The sequence below is a fragment of the Medicago sativa genome, chromosome 1, assembly GCF_051527215.1.
Source record: "Medicago sativa cultivar Bolivia chromosome 1, Bolivia_mono, whole genome shotgun sequence".
In the NCBI taxonomy this organism is placed as follows: Eukaryota; Viridiplantae; Streptophyta; class Magnoliopsida; order Fabales; family Fabaceae; genus Medicago; species Medicago sativa.
This window is the reverse complement of record NC_140749.1, coordinates 33501484-33512481: the sequence shown is the minus strand read 5'-3', so window position 1 is coordinate 33512481 and position 10998 is coordinate 33501484.

Below are 10998 nucleotides of genomic sequence, written 5' to 3'. Positions count from 1 at the left end.
GAAAGAAGCTTGTGTTACAAGAATCCGAAGACATCATCTGAAGACATAGAGCGTCTGAAGAACTATAAGAAGCTGCCTACCAGAAGCTGACGTCATATAACATCTGAAGAATCATCAGAAGATGGAGTTCATCAGAAGCTGAAGACTGGAAGCTGAAGTTAGTTACATGTTGTTATTCTGAATGCATATGATTGCAGAAGGAATGGAAGCCTGGAGGAACGACTATTTGAGAGGAATTAGAAGGCATTGTATGCTTATCCACTGAAGAGCGCAGAAAAAAGACATATTACAATTGTACAACCATGATGACAGTCCGTCATTTCATATCTTTAGAGTCTTTTTATGATATTTTTGAGTTCACAAGCAAGCTTAAACAACAAGGAAAGCAAGAAAAATAGAAGATTTTGAAGAAACAACTGTGTTGATGTTTTTATTGAGTCTGGAGCATTTTTAGACAGCCTGGAGTTGCAAAAAGCAAGAAAGTACAAAAAGTTGGAGTTTGCCACTGCCACTAAAATCGTGACACATTTTCAAAAATCGTAACACAGTTGCAAAATCCTGTCACGTTTTCAAAAATCGTGACACGTTTTTTACAGCACCAGAATGGGAAAATTGCCTATATAAACTGAAGCCAGTTTCTAAAACAAAGGTTACGATTTGAGAAGAGCAATGTACGATTTTTAGACTGCAAGACGGCTAAGAGGGCGATTTCTTCAACCTTCTATCAGTTCATGTATGTTTTGATTCCACTATTGATTATGCTATTTGTAAACTCGATTATGAGTAGCTAAATATCTTAGACATTAGGTCTGAGATGATTCTTTGTAACCCTAATTGATCCATGTTACTGTGAAACTCTATTTATTGTGAATGACAATCTAGTTTTTAATCAATTAAATTGACTTAATGCTTTTTATATCCTGATCAAATATAAACATAATTTAGTGAGAACGAATGACTACTGACCATAGCTTTCAACTTAGACCTAATTGAATTGTTCTAATAAACATAGTTAGTCTAGGAATGGATAATCGTTTGTTAGTAATATTAGGTTAACGTGCTTAAACCTTCAAAGATTATTAGACCACCGAAGGAATTAGGGGTTGTAGTTTGACAAGAGGGTCCTAACTCAAGGGATTGATTAAGACTATTTTGTTAACTATCGTGGAACTAGAAAATCATTCATAAGAATAGGTGCAGTATACCAATTAGGGGAACATAGATGATTCGAAAGACTTGATCTCATCTCTCTCTCATTCTTTACAACCAATCTTTATTTTTTGTTGTTACTTTTTATGCAATCAAACCAATCAACTGCCTAGTGGAAAATGAAAATAACCTTCATACGTCCTATTTAATAACGTACAAGAATTGTTGAGATTAAAAACAGTCCTTGTGGGAACGATATTTTACTACTTCGATAGTTTTTGGTACACTTGCCAAATGTATATCAAACCACTACTTCGCTACTCCACTCTTCATGTCTATAGTAGTACAAGGATACAACTATGACTACGTTGGTTGTTCTCTATTCCTGGAATGAATTTGAAATTGTTCCTTCATAAGACAACAACCAAATCAAGCAACATATCATTAGTGATTATCAAGCTTCACAACGACTCTTTTTGATGTGCTGGCAATCAACAACGTCTCTTTCACACCTCTATATAAAGGAGTGAAGACTTGAAGATTGTAATAGACTTACAACAATTTTAGAAGTGTCAAAACTCTGCTGAAATTATTTCACATCAAAGTTCACTTAGAATTTCTTAACAACTTTCATATCTTAGAAATTCTAGAGTCTTAAGAGTCTGCATCTCATTTGTATTATGAACACCACTGGTTATATATCAAGTGTTCAACCTTAAATATATTTCTGTGTAATTGTGTTTGTTTAGAAGTCTCTTGCTTTTGTGCTTGAGCATAGGAAGTCTCTTACGTTTGTGCTTGAGCATAGGAAACCTCTTGCTTTTGTGCTTGAGTAGTTTGAAGTCTCTTGCTTTTGTGCTTGAACAATTGTAATCAGATATTGATTTTAGTGAACTTTCCTTGGAAGTGCAAGAGGGACAAGACTACTTCCGGATTGTGGAAGGAACCTGTGTAATTGCTTTTTGTCTTTCTCTTCTCTCTATCTCGTTACTTTATCCGCTGCATAAGACTCTGAACCTTGTTCAAGACTCTGAGCTCTATCAGATTCTGAACACTGGACTTAGTTTTAAAAAGAAGAAAAAACTAACACAATTCAAGCTCATTTTTTCTTCATTTATAGCATCATCATCAGATTCATTATCATTTTGAATCGAAGAGGTAGAAACAGACGAAGTGGTGTTTAAAGCAATGGACTTCCTTTCCTTCTCATGCTCATGTTCCTTTAATTTGCCTAAGAGTGTGATCATACTAAGAGCATTGAGATTTTGTGATTCCTTGATAGCGGTAACCTTGGGATGCCATTCGTTTGTCATACATCTCAAAATTTTATTAGTACAATCTTGGTTTGAAATTGTTTTACCAAGGTTTTGCAACTTGCTTACAATATGAGTAAATCTCATTTGCATGGAGGAAATGGTTTCACCATCTTCCATTCAAAAAAGCTCATATTGTTGCACAAGGGTATTAGTTTTTGATTGTTTAACTTCATCGGTCCCTTCGTGAAGGGTTTCCAATGCATCATGTAACGCCCTATTTTTATTACTTATTTATTTATTTGAGTTTAGAGTCTTTTTCCGTTATAATTTAATTAAGGCTTAATTGCATGTTTGGTCCCTTATGTTTATTTTAGTTTTCAAGTTGGTCCCTTACGTTTTGAAAGTTTCAAGTTGGTCCCTTACGTTTTAAAAGTTTTCAAGTTGGTCCCTTACGTTTTGAAAGTTTCAAGTTAGTCCCTTATGTTTATTTTAGTTTTCAAGTCGGTCCAAAACATAAGGGACCAACTTGAAAACTAAAATAAACATAAGGGACCAACTTGAAAACTAAAATAAACATAAGGGACTAACTTATTCCAACATGAGCAACGTTTTGGACCAACTTGAAACTTTTAAAACGTAAGGGACCAACTTGAAACTTTCAAAACGTAAGGGACCAACTTGAAAACTAAAATAAACATAAGGGACCAAACATGCAATTAAGCCTTTAATTAATATGTTTGATAAGTGATATTTTTATTATTATGTGTTGATATTTATTAGTAGCCCCTATTTTATTATTTAGTGGAGAAATATATTTAGTGGGAGAAATATATTTAGTGGAAGAATATATTTAGTGGAAGAATATATTTAGTGGAAGTATATATTTAGTGGAGAAATATAATTATTTAGAATAATGAGGCTTTGGGGCAGAATTGGAATTAAGAGAAAATAAATAGGTTAAGGTTTATATAAAAAGGAGAGCTAGAGTTAGAAAATTATATTACGTGCAAAACTGTTTTGGAGAAAGAGAAGAAACCTAGAGAAAGAGGAGAAACCTAGAGAAGAGAAGAATCAGAGAAGAGAAATGTTGTAGAATCCTTGCAATCAATCAATCTAAGGTAAGGGTGGGATTAACCTTCTCTAATTCTAAGTAATATAATTCTGAGATTGGGTTTAACATGTTTTGTTGTGAATTTGAGAATTAGGGTTTAAGAATTGTAATAGGTTGTTAATAGATTTGAGAACCCATTGAATTTGCATATAGTAGGTTGATGAATAATTAGTGTTCTAATGATAGGGTAATCATAGGGTAATGATTAGGGTCAAGTTAGGAGAGTATTGGATCGAAAAAGGAGTCGAAAAGATTTCCCCAAGGCAAAATCGCAGCTGAACTGCAATTTTGCTGTCAGTGTGCAAAACACGTTTTTATTGTCTCAGTTTGGCAAGTTTAAGTTCGAACTGGGTTTAGATGTCTTCACGAAAGTTGTACATATAGATGTTATCTGTCACTAGCCTTTTGAGGCACTTGATTTAAGCACATAGAACTCAAGATATGATCAAACTACTACACAGAGGTCAGCAGGGATCAACACGGTCGTGCTCTTTCCCCGAGCTTAGGAAAATCAACTTTTCTGGAATTTTCTGTTTTGAATTGGCCTTTGGTGTAAACATGAAAGTTTTAGATAATTTTGTTAGCTTTCCAGTGGCTTTGGTTTAACTTGAAAATGGTTTTTGGTTTTTGAGTTACGATGAAAATACTCCAAGGAGGTCTTAGTGACAACATACCCTGTTTCATGTTCATGCGTCTGTTTCATACGTTTCTGTTCTAAGTTAGTCTTTGGTATAAACATGAAAGTTGTTGATAATTGTGATATCTTTCTAGTAGCTTTGGTTTGACATGAAAATCTGTTGTGAATAATTAGTTATAATTTTACAAAGATGTATGCTGAAATTATTGTTGTTTAATATGATGAATATATGATGTTGTTTACGATTAATGAATTATAATATTGTAATGCAAAGATGTTGTTGTCGTCGTTGTCGCTGTATTCGTCACTGTCATTAAAGTTGTAAGTTGTTGTTGAAGTTGTTGAAGCTGTAAGTTGTCGTCGAAGTCGTTGAAGTTGTTGGTTGTTGTTGTTGAGTCCATGCATCATCATTAAAGTTGAGGGCTCATGCCCTGAAATGCTTAGTCATTCACAATTAAAGTTGAGGGCTTATGCCCTGGAATGCTTAGTCATTCATATTTAAAGTTGAGGGCTTATGCCCTGGAATGCTTAGTTATTCATATATAAAGTTGAGGGCTTATGCCCTGATGAATGCTTAATCATTCATACCACGTTGAGAGCCTATGCTCTATAAGTTGAGGGCTTGATGCCCTGATTGGTACCACATGCATATTAAGTTGTCAGGTTGATGAAGTTGTCGTTGCATTTTCGTTGAAGTCAAGTTGTTAAGTTGATGTTGAGTTGTCGATGTCGTTGTTGTGTTGTCAAGTTGTCTTTATAATTAATGAGATGATAATAAGTACTTATGTGAAGCATTAACATTGTATAATTGTTATTTATGATGTTAAATTTGTTGTTATCTATGTTGTTAAATTCTGTTGATGAATTATATGCTTATTATTATTGAATGTGAATCTCACCCCTTCTGTTTGAATGTTGTCTCTACATGGGTAACGTGCAGATAACCAGGAATAACTGTTGATGTGAGTTGACTCCCTCACGCGCCGTCTTAGGGTTGCTCTGATACGTAACGGGATGGGGATATTTGCATTGTTTCCTTTTTGTTACGTGTCTTTATGATTTATGTTGATGGACCATTGAAATGGATTGTTTAATAAGTTGTATATGATGTTGAGGACTTTTAGTGCCAAGTACTTGTTTAAATATTAAGAATTTTTCCACTGCGACCTATTTGGAATTATTGACATCAGTTGTTTTGAAATAAAGAGTAGATTATAACTCTATTTATATTTGATTTATATTTTAAAGAAATGTGACATCCTGTTTTAAGTTGAATACTCTGATTATTATGTATTATTTTACATGTCTGGGAAAAGGGGTGTTACACATCCCACATATCTTTGGAGGTCTTACAATGAGATACAGAATGATACTCGTTAACACGAGGAGAGGAGATGGGAATATTCCGTGCCTTCAAGTTGTATTGTGTTGGAACAAAATGTGTTTAACAATGAACCTTAGAAAGTTTTGATGATAACAAGGTATTAAAAATTGTAAATTGGACTAGCTAATATTTGATCAAGTGTACAGGACCACAGTTAAAAAAGTTACATCATTAATTGGTTCTGAATGAGCAAATAAAGAGCAAAACAAAATGAAGCTTAGGCGCTTCTGAAGGCAATATGCTCCTGAAGACGGAAAGCGCTCCTGAAGTCAAGCTGCTCCTAAAGAAAGTAAAGCGCTCCTGAATTCAAGCTGCTTCTGAAGAAAGTAAAGCGCTCCTGAAGAAATGGTGCTCCTGAAGATTACTGCTTCTGAAGACAAGAGGTCCAGAAGCCACATCATCATAAGCTGCATTATCAGAAGTTGCGTTATCAGAAGCTGCCTCATCAGAAGTCATTTCACCAGAAGCTGAAGATCAACTGAATTTGCAAAAGATTCAAAGATTGAAGAATCAACACTGCAAAAGTTGTCTATTGGATTCGAAAACATAGCAGAAAATTAGTGGAACATTGCAACGGTCATTTCAAAGGTGTTTGAAGGCATGTGCTTGCAATTTTGGACGAAAGCGTTGACATTGTACTTCTGTACGAATTGTACAACCACGTTCTCCACTACTCTGTTTTGTGTCCACGCTACAAGACAAGAAAACAACTCCAGAATACGGCTTCGCCTGCATAGATGTTCCTTTGGATAAGGAATGGATTTCAAATTTGTTCTTCACAGGACAACAACCAAATCAGGCAAAATATCATTGGTGAAAGATCAAGCTTCAACAACGACTCTTTGATGTGCTGGCAATTTCACAACGTCTCTTTCACACCTCTATATAAAGGAGTGAAGGCTTAGAGAATTGGTAATGCAAGAACGCTGAACGAAAGACTCACAACATTTCTACAAGTGCCAAACCTCTGCTGAAATTGTTCTACATTCACTTAGAATTTCTGTGTCTCAAAGTCATATCTTAGAAATTCTTAAGTCATTGAGTCTGTATCTGATTTGTATTGTGAGCACCTCTGATTGTATATCAAGTGTTCAACCTTAAACAATTTTCTGTGTAATTTTGTTTAGTTAGAAGTCTCTTGCAGTTGTGCTTGAGCAAGGAAGTCTCTTGATTGTGTTCTTGAGCAAAGGAAGTCTCTTGCATGTGTGCTTGAGCAAAGGAAGTCTCTTGCTTGTGTGCTTGAGCAATTGTAATCAGATATTACTCTTAGTGAAATCTCCTTGGAAGTGCAAGGGGGACTGGACTACTTCCGGATTGTGGAAGGAACCAGTATAATTTCTTTGTGTCGTTCTTCTTTTCTCTCTCTGTTTTATTCCGCTGCATTTAGATTATGATTATCACTTCAGAAGTTGTCTCACTTAGCTTCTGATCAAGTGTGTTCAGTTTTAGGAGAAACGAAGAATTTTCCAAAACACAATTCAACCCCCCTTCTTGTGTTTTTCTCACCTTCAATTGGTATCTAGAGCCTTGGTCTGTTTGTATCACTTAACCGTGCAACAGTCAAAGATCTGAGAAAAACATGTCTACTCCTCCTCCTACTGGTTCTGATGATACTAGCTATAAACATGTCTCATATGATTATAGTGATAGTAAGAAATCCAGTGTTGGAAAGATTCCAAAATTTAATGGAGATGCTGAAGAATTTTCTTGGTGGAAGACCAACTTTTACAGTTATATCATGAGCCTAGATGAAGAATTATGGGATATTCTGGAAGATGGTGTTGGTGATTTAGTCCTTGATGAAGAAGGAGATTCTGTGGATAGAAAGAAACATACTCCTGAGTTGAAGAAACTCTACAAGAAGCATCATATTATCAGAGGAGCTCTTGTCACTGCTATATCCAAAGCAGAGTACATGAAGATGAGTGACAAATCCACTGCTAAAGCTATGTTTGCTTCACTCTGTTCAAACTACGAGGGCAGCAAGAAGGTCAAAGAAGCTAAAGCTCTCATGCTTGTACATCAGTACGAGTTATTCAAGATGAAGGATGATGAAACTATTGAGGAGATGTACTCAAGGTTTCAAACCTTAGTCTCTGGGCTACAAATTCTAAAGAAGAGCTATGTTGCTTCTGACCATGTGAGCAAGATACTCAGAAGCTTACCTGCAAGATGGAGACCAAAGGTGACTACCATTGAGGAAGCTAAAGATTTAAACACTTTAAGTGTCGAAGATCTTGTTAGTTCTCTCAAAGTTCATGAGTTAAGTCTTAATGAACATGAGTCTACTAAGAAGAGTAAATCAATAGCTCTTCCATCCAAAGGCAAGTCAGCAAAAGCTCTCAAAGTGGTTGAATCTGAAGAAGAAGAACAATCTAGTTCAGATTCTGAACCAGATGCTGCTGAGATGGCCATGCTCTCCAACATACTTCAGTATCTGGCCAAGAAGAACAGAAAGTTTCTAACCAAGAGGAGCAACTCCAGAAGCTCAAGGAAAGAAGATCAGAAGGGATGCTTCAACTGTAAGAAGCCTGGACATTTCATTGCTGAATGCCCTGATCTTCAAAAAGAAAAGTCAAAGGACAAGTCAAAGAGGTCTACATTCAAACCAAGCAAATTCAAGAAGCAGATCAAGCAGAGTTTAATGGCAACCTGGGATGATTTGGGAAGTAAATCTGGATCTGACAAAGAGGAAGCTGATGAAGATGCAAAGGTAGCTGTTGGGTTGGTAGCAACAGCAACTTCAGAAGCTGGATCAGATTCAGACTCAGAAGATGAAAATGAGGTATATTCCAAAATTCCCAGAAATGAACTTGTTGAGTCACTTAAAGAACTTCTTACACATTTTGAAGTAAGAACCAATGAGTTGAAGGATTTAAAAGGAAAATATGTTGAGTTAATGAAACAACAAAAATCAACTCTATTGGATCTGAAAGCTTCTGAAGAAGGACTTAGGGGCTTTGACTTCATTTGTAAAACATACGAAGACAAGTTCAGGTTCTTATGTCAGAAGCTACAAGAAAAGTGTAATGAGAAACCTTTAAGCAACCATGAAATTGCTCTTGAAGATTTTATCATATCTGGCATTGACAGAAGCAGAGTGGCTTCTATGATTTATAGCATTTACAGATACAATGGCAAAGGGATTGGTTTTTCAGGAGGGAAACCAAATAAAATCAGTCTCAAAGCATGCTGTGAATGCATCAAGGAAGGTCTGAAAACAGTTTTTGTACCTGAAGGTGCTGAGTTGGAAACTGTTGTTCAATCAGAACCTGAAGCTTCTAGTTCTAAGGCTAAGATTACTTCAAAGCCAAAGGCAATGATCAAATCTGATTCCAAGACTTCAAAGATCAGGATCCTGAAAAGATCAGAACATGTACCTCAGAGTCTGGTGAAACCAAAATCTGAGGTCCTGAAGTCTAAGTTTCAGAAGAAGACAGTCACTGCTTCTGAAGTACCAAAACCAAAGGTAATGGTTAATCAGAAGCAACCCAACTCATAGCACAAGGTACAAGAAGTGAAGAGTAAGGCCTTAAGTAATAACCTTTCAGGACCCACATGACAATGGGTACCTAAATCTGAAAATGTCAATGATGCAGGTATGTCTAAGAGCAGCACCAAAGCAAAAAACATGGTACCTAGATAGCGGTTGCTCAAGACACATGACAGGAGAAAAGTCTAGCTTCCTCAGCCTAACAATGAAGGAAGGAGGAAGTGTGAAATTTGGAGGCAACCAAACTGGCAAGATCATAGGTATAGGAACTATTGGTAATTCCTCTACCTCAATTAATAATGTATGGTTGGTAGATGGTCTTGAACATAACCTTTTGAGCATTAGTCAATTTTGTGATAATGGTTATGATGTGCTTTTTGAGAAAACCAACTGTCCAGTAATCAACAAGGAAGACAGATCCATTGTGTTCAAGGGAAAGAGAGTTGATAATGTCTATAAAATCAATTTTTCTGAACTGGCTGATCAGAAGGTGATTTGCCTTCTATCAGTAAATGATAAGAAATGGATGTGGCACAGAAGGTTGGGACATGCTAACTGGAGGTTAATCTCTAAGCTTAGTAAGTTACAACTTGTCAAAGGGCTACCAGACATTGACTATCATTCAGATGCACTCTGTGGTGCATGTCAGAGAGGAAAATTGTTGATGATTACAGCAGATGGACTTGGGTGAAATTCATAAAGAGTAAAGATGTTGCTTGTGATGTATTCAGTAGTTTCTGCACTCAAATTCAATCTGAAAAGGAATCAAAGATTTTGAAAGTCAGAAGTGATCATGGTGGAGAATTTGAAAATGAGCCATTTGAAGCTTTTTGTGAAAAACATGGAATTGTCCATGAATTCTCTTCTCCTAGAACTCCACAACAAAATGGGGTTGTAGAGAGAAAGAATAGAAATTTACAAGAAATGGCCAGAACCATGATCCATGAAAACAATTTGGCTAAACATTTTTGGGCAGAAGCAGTGAATACAGCATGTTATGTTCAAAACAGGATCTATATTAGACCTATTTTGGAGAAAACAGCATATGAACTCTTTAAAGGAAGAAAACCCAATATCTCTTACTTTCATCAATTTGGATGTACATGTTACATTCTAAATAACAAGCTCTACCTAAAGAAATTTGATGCCAAGGCCCAAAGAGGAATCTTCTTAGGTTACTCTGAAAGGTCAAAGGCATACAGAGTGTATAATTCAGAAACACTATGTGTTGAAGAATCTATGCACGTTAAATTTGATGACAAAGAGCTTGAAGATAAAACTTCAAAGCAAGATGAAAGTGTTGCAGAGATACAGGTTCCTGAAGCTACTTCAGAACCTGATCAGATAGCTGAATCTGAAGAAAGTCCAGAAGCGGAACCCACATCAGAAGCGCAAGATGAAACTGCTTCTGATGAAGCACAAGATGGCTCACATCAAGAAGATCCTCCCAGAAACACTTTCAAGCACAAGTCTTCACACCCTGAGGAGCTAATCATTGGAAACAAAGATAGTCCAAGAAGAACAAGATCATTCTTTAGACGAGAAGAATCAATGATTGGACTGATCTCAATGATTGAACCTACAACAGTTGATGAAGCACTTTCAGATGATGGATGGATCTTAGTTATGCAAGAAGAGTTGAATCAATTTCAAAGAAATGATGTGTGGGATCTGGTACCCAAACCTCAGCACAAGAACATTATTGGAACAAAATGGGTATTCAGAAACAAGTTGAATGAGCAAGGAGAAGTAACAAGAAACAAAGCCAGACTTGTTGCACAAGGGTATAGTCAACAAGAAGGCATTGATTACACTGAAACATTTGCTCCAGTTGCAAGATTGGAAGCAATCAGGTTACTTCTATCTTATGCAGTTAATCATGGGCTAATATTATATCAAATGGATGTCAAGAGTGCATTTCTTAATGGTGTCATAGAAGAAGAAGTGTATGTCAAGCAACCTCCTGGA